The sequence below is a fragment of the Malaclemys terrapin genome, chromosome 15 (assembly GCF_027887155.1).
Source record: "Malaclemys terrapin pileata isolate rMalTer1 chromosome 15, rMalTer1.hap1, whole genome shotgun sequence".
Classification (NCBI taxonomy): Eukaryota; Metazoa; Chordata; order Testudines; family Emydidae; genus Malaclemys; species Malaclemys terrapin.
Genome location: NC_071519.1, coordinates 19,261,491 through 19,270,956, shown reverse-complemented (window position 1 = coordinate 19,270,956; position 9,466 = coordinate 19,261,491). Strand labels below are relative to the sequence as shown.

The 9,466-nt window shown below is 46.8% G+C and overlaps 1 protein-coding gene across 1 annotated transcript in view; it reads left to right on the top strand.

Annotated features, from left to right (window-relative positions):
* Positions 1 to 6,191: 6,191 nt before the first annotated feature.
* Positions 6,192 to 9,466, top strand: part of EI24 (EI24 autophagy associated transmembrane protein) — a 36,687-nt gene continuing 33,412 nt past the window's right edge. The window contains exon 1 of the mRNA XM_054005350.1: positions 6,192 to 6,327. The gene's annotated coding sequence lies outside the window, so the exon portion shown is untranslated. The remainder of the gene's footprint in view (positions 6,328 to 9,466) is intronic.

The window sequence follows — 9,466 nt, the reverse complement described above, 5'->3', positions numbered from 1 at the left end:
GTCAGTAAATGCCTTTGCTCTCAGGCCACAGCTGGGTGGCACGGTGACAAATTCATGCTGCAGTGTCTGGGGCAACACAATGGAAACGTCAAGGCGAATTCTTTGTGCCTAACACAATGGATTAGATCACGGCGCTGACAGCCTCATGGTTCTGATGGAACAAAGCATGCTGCCTCCTCTTTAGATCCTGAGCAGCAGGTCTCCAGCACGGTCAGGTTCGCTTCGCAGGACTGCTCAGGTCTTGGGCTCCTGCACTCTGCATGAATGCACGTCCCACACCATGCCGCACACTGGAGTGACGGAGGACACCACAAAGCAGCCAGCTGGTTCCCCCCCTCACATTAACACTGCTGGGGAAGGAGAGATGGAAAGTGATTTGGGCCCATGGAGGGAGAAGATAAATGGGGAAAGTCAGTGGAGCCCAGGAAAGAGCAAGTGGGTGCAGCACCATGAAATCAAACACAGAAAGGAGTTATTGACCTATCATATACACCCCGTCCCCACTAGGACACTGTATCTCAGCCTGGGCTAGTCGAGTGACCATCTGAGGAGGTTGAGTCAGGCACAGGTGTTGCTGCTTCATGTGCATGTAACATCACTGTGAGCCAGGGATTTTCACTGGGAAGGGAGCTGTCCGGGGTCCTCCCACCCTGCTACCCAGTGGGACAGGGACACCTGAGGGTGTCCCTAGTAGGAGATGCCACAAAATACTTCTCAACCTATCATTTTGTCCTTAGTCAGCACAAGGCAGAGCCCAGAGCCATCCTACAAACTTAACAGAGACAGCAGCAAAATGTGTTGGACTGAAGATCACAGGTTCACTCTAATCTCTTCTCTCTGGGCTCCTTAGTTATGTTGCGTCCTTCACTGGTCCCCTTTTCTCAAGAGCCTGGGCTTTCGGCTCCTATCCTATTGGCTGGGTTGGGCCCTCGTTTCCTGGGACTATTAGCAATAACGGTAAGAACATATCTCAGATTTCTATAGCCCCAGAACCCTTAATGATCCCAAAGCGCTTTATAGACTGTACACAGTAAACACAAAACTCCCTTCCTCCACAACTAAAATTCAGCCATGTCTGGGGTGGAATGTGGCAGAGGATAAAACCACAAAGGAGCTGCATGACAACTTAGGACCGGAAGTGGAAAAGGATCCTATGCCCAACTGAAAACACAGAGGGAGTGGAGGAGGGCCTGCACGGAGTTACCCACGCTGGAATCTGGACAGGTGGGCGTGACTGGCAGTACAACTCTGAGAAGTCCTATCGTACCTGTAATGGTGATAAGTGTCCTGGGTCTTGGTTCTGTATTTCATTAGGAAAACAGCATCTTCATCAGCACAGCACCCCACCCCTCCCTGCCATTAACTCAGAGAGCCACCTACTGACTGTGTCACCAGCACCACTTCCTACAGCACCAGGGCTTTTCCTGGAGGTCTCCCATCCAAGTACAGTCCCAGCTGTCCTGTAGCCTGTGATCACATGTCATTACAAACCAAAGCAGTATGGCTGCTGGGCTCTCCTCCTGGGAGACACCTTCTCCCACTGCTGCTGGGTTCTTCTCATCTTCCGGCACGGCTGGAGCCTCCTCGCTAGCACTGTTAATTGTCTCGCATTTCTACAGCATCCGCACACACACAACTTTGTGAGGGTGCAATACATCATCATCTCATAGAAACTTGCTGAAGACGATAAATTAATTTGGGGACACAAGAAGCCAAGGGTCAAACAGGCCAGCCGACAGAGACCTTGTGAGAAGTGGGGGACTGGTGCTGCCAAATAATAAACATTATTATTGGGCAAGCCAAATGGGAAATTTGCTGTGTTGGATACCTCCAAGCTCTAATCAACACTGGATAGCGGTAAAACAGACACATTGTCCTGTAATCAAACGCCACAGGATTCTCTGCATAAAGAAACTCTCTAAGGCCAAAATAATATCTAGCCACTTTTTTATGAGGGCAACAATAGAGGTGTGGGATCACACTTACAAAAACGAAGCCCATCCATATAACGTCTAACGCCCACAGCAGTTATCACAGAATGCAACTCTAATAAAACTCTGGGAAACTTTAAAGCCTGGGAGCATATCGGTATTATGAGATTTGGCCAGTTATTCAGAGAAGCTACATTTAGATTCTTTGAGGAGATTGAACAGCTTGCAAAAGATACTAAAGTTCCGTTGCACCAATACATGCAACGGAGACATTTTTCAATCCATTCTCTTAGAAACCAAACCTAAGCATAAAATTAACAGACTTTGAAAAATGACTTGTCACACCTATAAAACACAAGGGTCTACGTTCCACCTTATATAAAGATATTTTAAGTTGTTTCTTGGAGAAAAAACACATGTTTGTAAAAAGGTGGAATGCAGGCTTGGATACGGAGAACAAGAACGAGGATTGGCAAAGTATTTGGAACAGCGGCTCAGAGGAAACAATGGGTTGCCAATTATCAGATAACCTGGCAGGGTATTTTCCCCCCAATTCTGCACTGTATAAGACCTACAAAGAACCAATTACCTGTATGTGATTTTCAGCAAGAATCACAATTGCAAGGTGGTGGAAGAGATGTGACTTCCTCTATGTCTAGTGACTGGTTCCAGAAAGTATGGGTAACATCAGAAAAGCTGACCCATCAAGTCAGAGTTCTATGGGCAAGAAGGAAAAAGGATATTTATCTAGAAACCTGATGGAATTTCCTGGAGTTTGGTGGGAAAGAATTATTCCTTGCCACGGAACCTCAGAGATTGAGGACTTTCTGTGAATACTGAAGGGGGAAATCGTTAAACTGTTGCTGTACTAGTCAGACACCTCCCTAGTGTATGGTCTCCTGAAGGCCAGCTTATGCATTGGAATGTGGGTGCACCATGCCTGTTCTTGATGGAACTGTAAAGTTAGCGCTACAAAAATGTTTCTGGAGCAATTTATTAGATTTGCCAATAAATAAATAAATAAATAAGCACAGAATTTGCATGGAGGTGCATAGAATGAACTGGAGATGAAAGAAAAGAAAAAGAGAATAAGGAAAGGGAAGAGGGAAACAGCAAATAATATCTGGGTTGGAGAAGTGACTGAATTTATTTCTTCTCCGCTTCATTATTCTCTTTTCCTGGCAGGCATCCTAGAGCTCCACACTGAAGACGGAATGATGCGATGGCTGTTTTGAGCACTTACGTGATATTAATATTTCCGGCTAGTCTGGATTCTGTAGTTAAATAGCTGGAGGGAAAGGAAGAGTATCCATCACCGTGCAGGGCCCTGGCCTGTCTGCAGAACTGTCTCGGCACACAGGTTCAAATGTTGGTAACTAAGTGAGGCCCAGCGTCAGTTGATGGGCCCCACTTTTCCTTCAGCGGGAGGCTGGTGGCAGCTAAACCCTCCCCCCAAACTGTAACCTGTTATTTAAACGGAGTCTGGCGAGCATGGGGGTATGGGCATATGGAGCTGGAAAATGAGATCAGTGGCCCTCCCAAAACTCCTCTGATCAGCAATGACAGTTCTCGAGCCTGCTACCTTACTGAAGCATTGGTTCAATCCTCCCTATGAGAGAAGAGTGCCACCTAGCGAGCTCTCAATACACCTGCCTGCCGCATCTTGGGTTGTCCTTGCAGGTCTCCCATTCAGGAATGAAACTACTTCACTTGTGAGAGCAGAGATGAAATAATGACTCAACTGAAATTTAATTGGGACTCTGGAACTAGGAGCCCCAAAATGCTGGGCCTTGGTGTTATAAGTGATGGGAAAGATGGTGCGTTCAGCAGCAGAGCACTCCCTTGGTAAGTGCCCTGTACTGTTCACTCCTTCTGAAGCACCTGGCATTGGCCACTGCTGGAAGACAGGATACTGAGCTAGACGGATCATTGGTCTGACCCACTAGGGCTGTTCTTATGTCCTTCTTCCTGCCTCCCTAATGGCTGGGCACCAGCTGGGGGGACAAGGAGAGGGGAGGCCACCCTGCACCGCAGGTGGGGGAAGCTGCTGCAGAGGAATCCCTGCAGCCGTGTGGGATGTGTGAAGGCCATGAAGAGCTTTGGGCAGTGTGGGGCTGCCTATGCATGAGGGACACTTGGCAGACCTGGCAAAGGGGCCCCACCAGGAGGAGTTAAAGGGGGAAATGCTGACATGGGTCTCTGAACATTTCCAGTCAGTGAGCTCTGCTCAGTGGGGGAATCCATGGGGACATTCCCAGAGGGAAGGGGTGGGAGTCCCTAACACTGGGTCAGCACATTCACAGCTGGACAGTAGAGGCCAGTCCTGCCCTGGGCCCCCAGGTCTGACTGGGTTGGCATTTTCCTTCCCTAACCTCTGTGATCCCATGATTTGAAAGGTGAGTGCTCCTGGCTCTCCCAGCAGAGCTGCCTGACACCTGGATATGTCCGTAGGGTCCCTGTGCCATCCCCATGGCTGTGTGTCCACTCCAAGGGACCCAGGACTCCGCTCTGTGTTTTTCTGTCAGGAAAGATAAACCCAGAGCTGTTCGGTGCCCCCATTTCTGGAATTGCCACAATAGCATCCCCAAGCACTGATAGGAAGTGGGAAGGAGCCCCCTGGGGTCTGTCACATCCCCACATTAGCTAAGGGCTGCCTGCATTTCAGGGGGCTTCCTGTGGCTAATTATGGAAACGAGCCAAGCCCCTGAGGTTGCCCAGTGCTCCTGGAGCAAGGGCCTTTGTGCGCCTTCCAACTTCTCCTCTTTGTTCCTTGGCCAGGGAGGAGAGGAGCTCTGGCTGCTCCTTTCTTTGCCTCCTTCCCTCATTTGGGAATGGGGCATTCCAGACCTGGGGGCTTCTCCCGTTGTCTCTTTGTGCTGTCACCCTTTCCCGGCAGGGGGGAAGAAGGAGGGGAGATAGACCTTTCACCCTGCAACCCTCCTATTCTCTTCCCCCAGTCACTGGGGGAGCTGACATCCCTGCAGTCGGCCAGCAGACTGTTCCATCCCAGCTCCACGCTAGCAAGCCAGGTGGTGAGGACAGATGAGCAACACTGGGGAAAGCGCTCCCAGTCAGCCGGAGACCAGCTTCCTGTGTGCTGAAACAGGAAGGCGGAACATTGGCGGAGACTGGCCTTTTCAAGAACAGATTTAAACAACCAGGGGCAGCCCTGGATTAATGGAGATTATTGTCAGCTAAGTGTATGATGTAGCTGTGAAATTCCAAGTGACCATGGTGCTAAGCGTAATGACAATCAGGGAGCTGTACACAACTGCTGATTTGTGGCAATATGTAGGTACCTCACTCAAGTGCTGTGAGGCCAAATTCAGCAGCATGTTTTGAGTTCCTCAGGTGGAGGCCTCTGAGCTATGCAAAGTATTATTACTGTTATATTTATTTTGGAATGTCTACATTCTGTTTCTTTTTCACATTGGATTCCCTCTCCCAATCTCCCCTTTATTCTATTATGGTTTTAAAGCAACAAAAATATATGTCGCAAGGAAATACATTTCTTTGTTTGTATTAATAACACCTCCGATGATCAGAAGTGAAAGAATTTTAAAACCCCAAAGTGCTTGTCCCTATTTGTGCTGTTTGTTTACTTTCTGCATCTCTTCCAGTTTGCACAATGGAAACCAACCGAATAGGGTGACTCAATGTCCCGTTTTTAAAGGGACAGTCCCATTTTTGGGGACTTTTTCTTATATAGGCGCCTATTACCCCTCACTCCCTGTCCCATTTTTTCACAGTTGCTATCTGGTCACCCTACAACCGAATCAGCTTCCCTTTTTTCACTTATGGTCAACGTCACTTTCAGGTGCTGACAGCTGAATGTGAGTTGCAAATACTAAAGAGGAAGGGTCATTTGTTTAAAACCAGCTGTTTCCTTTGGAACTGAAAAAAAATTGTGCAAACATAGCTACTGCTCTTAGCTTTTATAAAAGTTTGCTTTTACAGTGTTTAAACGTTGGGCACCAATTTAAGTTGCTTTTGCCCTTTAAGTGTGATGCAACACGGAGGGTGGTATGAAGACGTTTGGGCTTTAAAAATAGCATCAGTTATTATTAATTAGACATTAAACTCCATTTCCCAGAAACTCAGAGGATGCTGCGAAAGAGCCTGTCATCTCGACCCTCGAGAACTACATTTCCCAGATAGCTCTGCGTATCCATCTGGCTCTGTATCTGACTCCTGTTATTTCTGTTCTACAGTGAAGGAGAGGTTAAGAACTACACTTCCCAGTGTGCTCCTGAGAGACATGCTCTGTGCAGAGATGTCCAGGGCCTGGGACAGGGGAGCTGCTTTGTTTTGGACCTGTACAAGGAATTAAGCCCAGCACTTAACACACTAACAGGCGTGGAGACCCCAGTGAAGGCCAGCTGGGGAGCCCCAGGAGGTAAGTCACAGCCTGCAGAGAGGGAGGCAGAGTGGGAAATGTCTGGTTCTGGGTGCTGAAAACATTGGGACTCTGATGGGGACAGGCTGTGTGTAAGGCAGAGAGCAAGGGCACATACCTGTGTGTTGAAAATATGGTAGGGGACTCTTCCCTCTGCATGCAGGTGGGTGCTGGGTGAAACATGAGCAGGGATCCTAGTTTCCCGTGATTAACCCCCCCTCCAAATTCTCTGATAAAAAAACATAAAAATCTGCATTTTCCCACGATTAAAATGAAATGCTGAACTTTAGTTTCCCTAGCCACAATACAGTGGAACTCTGTTTATCCGCTCTAATTAGGATGGGGGCCAGATTGGATAATCAGAAATTTGGATAATCTGGAGAGCTTCAGCTCTGGGCAGCGGGTCTTGGGCTGTCAGCCCTGGTTTGGTCAATCTGGAGAGCTGGATAACAGAGGCTCAGATAAACAGAGTTCCGCTGGATATGTTTTTATTTTTTCACAAAATGTAAAAACTAAAGATTCTCTGTAAAGATGCAAATTGCACGTTTTTCTGTGGCAAATGGATTTCTAGGAACCCTGACGTGAGCCACAATTTGGGTCTCTGTGTGCCAGGTTGGACAATGCAGCGCTTTCTCTCTGGGAGTGTGTGTCAGGGAGGACGTTAATACCTTTTTCCCTGCACAGGCAGGAGTTGTGCCGTACCATATCTAATAATCTGTTGGCCAGTGTCTGTCAGATGGTGTGATCTTTAGGGTCTTTTCTTCCTACATGGTACAAATAAAAGCATACAACAGGTAGGGACCCTAATTTAGATATTAACTGTATATCTGGTTGACAAGCCATTCATTCAGTCTAGTTTACTGAACTCTTAATAGCTACAATCCTGCCAAAGCGTGCCTGTGCCTTCCCACTTACTGCTCGGCTGTTAAAACTGAATTATTTGTAAATCTCTAAAGTGTTCAGTCAGGGAAAAAAACTGTGATTAGGGACATATGTGAGGGGGATGGAGCTTTTGAGTTCATTTTATACCATGCTCATCACCATGGTATCTAACCATCTCTGCAATCTCTGAATGCTATAAGGAAACCTGTTTGTAGGGTGAGATATATATATATTCTAATTGCAGGAAGTTCAGGGTGGTTGTTAGTTGTAAGGCAGTCAACCAAGTTGTGAATGGGCTTTTGAATGAGGAAGTGACAGCAAGCTGAGTAGTCATTAAATTTTGCTCACTCAAATTCTGACATCAACTTTGAACTTGACCTTGGTCTTATGCTTGGACTGAAGGGACCCGAGACCAAACTTGAAGAAATAAAAAAACCCTGTATTGCTACCTTAATTTTCTCTCTAAAGGTGTAAAACTGATAACCACATTTGCAAGGGAAGATAACCAGCCCAGACTTCATAATAGTTTGAAAGTGGGCTGGATGCAGAAGGGACTGTTGAAAGTGCTACTTATAAATCATCATATGTTGTGTATTGGTGCTTCAGTTTCTTGGCTACGTGTCTCCTGAAGTCGGAAGTAAAAATCAAAATGACTTCTAATGAATTTTGGTCATTTGGTGCTCATTTGGCCCCAATCCTGCACTCGCCTCCATGCAGGTGGGCTACTGTCTCTGTGCATAAACCAGTACACTTCAGTGGGGCTCTGTGGAGACATAGGGGCCTGACTCCGCAGATCCAATTGCAAGGTCAGGGCCTTGCAGGCCTCTGATACATATTTGATGTTTAGAAGATTGAGATCTGATGGAAGGTATCTAGCAGAAATCAGCTGGTTTCATTCTGCAGGCTGTAGTTTGATATTGGCAGCCCAGTGACTGGGGTGTATTTTCTTTTGAATCCTGGTTAAATATTATTATTTTTTGCTTGTTGCTTTAATAGGGAGAAGTGACCAGAACGGTTGTTCTGGGGAAGGTGCATTAGATAAGATTTCTAAACCGTTGTGAATGTGCCAGAAGAATTTAAAAATGTATCTATCTTTTTAAGGAACATGCCCACACAACAGGAAAAGACTTAGGAACAGGCTAAGCATGAATAGCTCCAAGGGTGATAGCAGATTAGCACCAGGGCTGGCGTGGTTACTCTCCAGTAGGCTGGTCCAAAGCCTTTCTTCTCCTTCAGTGCACTTCCTGCCACACTTCTGGAGAGTTTCTGTTGCAGTTCACTTTGCAGCAGGTACTAGGATTCTCGGAACGTGGCCCAGAATCCTTTGTAACAGCACTATAGCTAGTGTGAAGGATCTGAGCTCCCTGTCTGGGGCTGGAGGAGCCTGCTGCCAATGGCTGAGCAGAAAAAGGGGCCGTAAGGATGAATATGTAGATGGAGGAAGGTTGCTGTGCTGGGGTGGGTGGGTTTGTTTGCAATAAGAATTTTTGTTTTGGTTTTTGGTGTGCAGAGACCACTAATCCTGTCTTCACTTCCTGAATCAATGCTTGTAGGGTTAGCTCAGTCCTGCCCTACCTCAAATACCAATGGTTAGCATATCTCCTATGATGAAGATGAGGTGATCTGTCCTAGGGAATAACTCCGAGGCCTAATCTACACTTAAAAATTAGATCGACCTAACTACATTGCTCAGGGCTGTGAAAAATTTTGCTCCCGGTGCAATGTAGTTAGGTCGACCTAACCCCCATCGTAGACGCGGCTTTTCTTCTGTCAACTTAGCTATTGCCTCCCAGAGGGGCAGCTAACCTACAGCAATGGAAAACCCCTGTCTATTTATGCAGGAAGCAATAACACTATGGCACTACAGTGGCACAGCTGAATCACCATAGCTGTGCTGCTGTCGCTGCTGTAGTGTAGACATACCCTGAGATAATTATAATTGAGAAACATAGAACTGTGTTAACTGAGTAATGCACTTGTTTAACCAGTTGCCATTCTAAGCTCTGGAGAAGGGAAGAGTGTGGGGTGATGTCCCCTCACACAGTTAGTCTACACTCATTGGCTTCAGAATGCTCTGACTAGTCCAGAGCATTGGCTTGTTATTATAATGAGATAATTGCAGGATACTTCCTGTTTACAAGGTAATAACTACATCCTGGGCAGACATCCTGAGATGTTTATTGCCCAGGGCACAGTTATTATTCAGTTAAGAGGAAGAACCATCTGTTGCACTGAGAGATGCTCATTTGTGTCATAT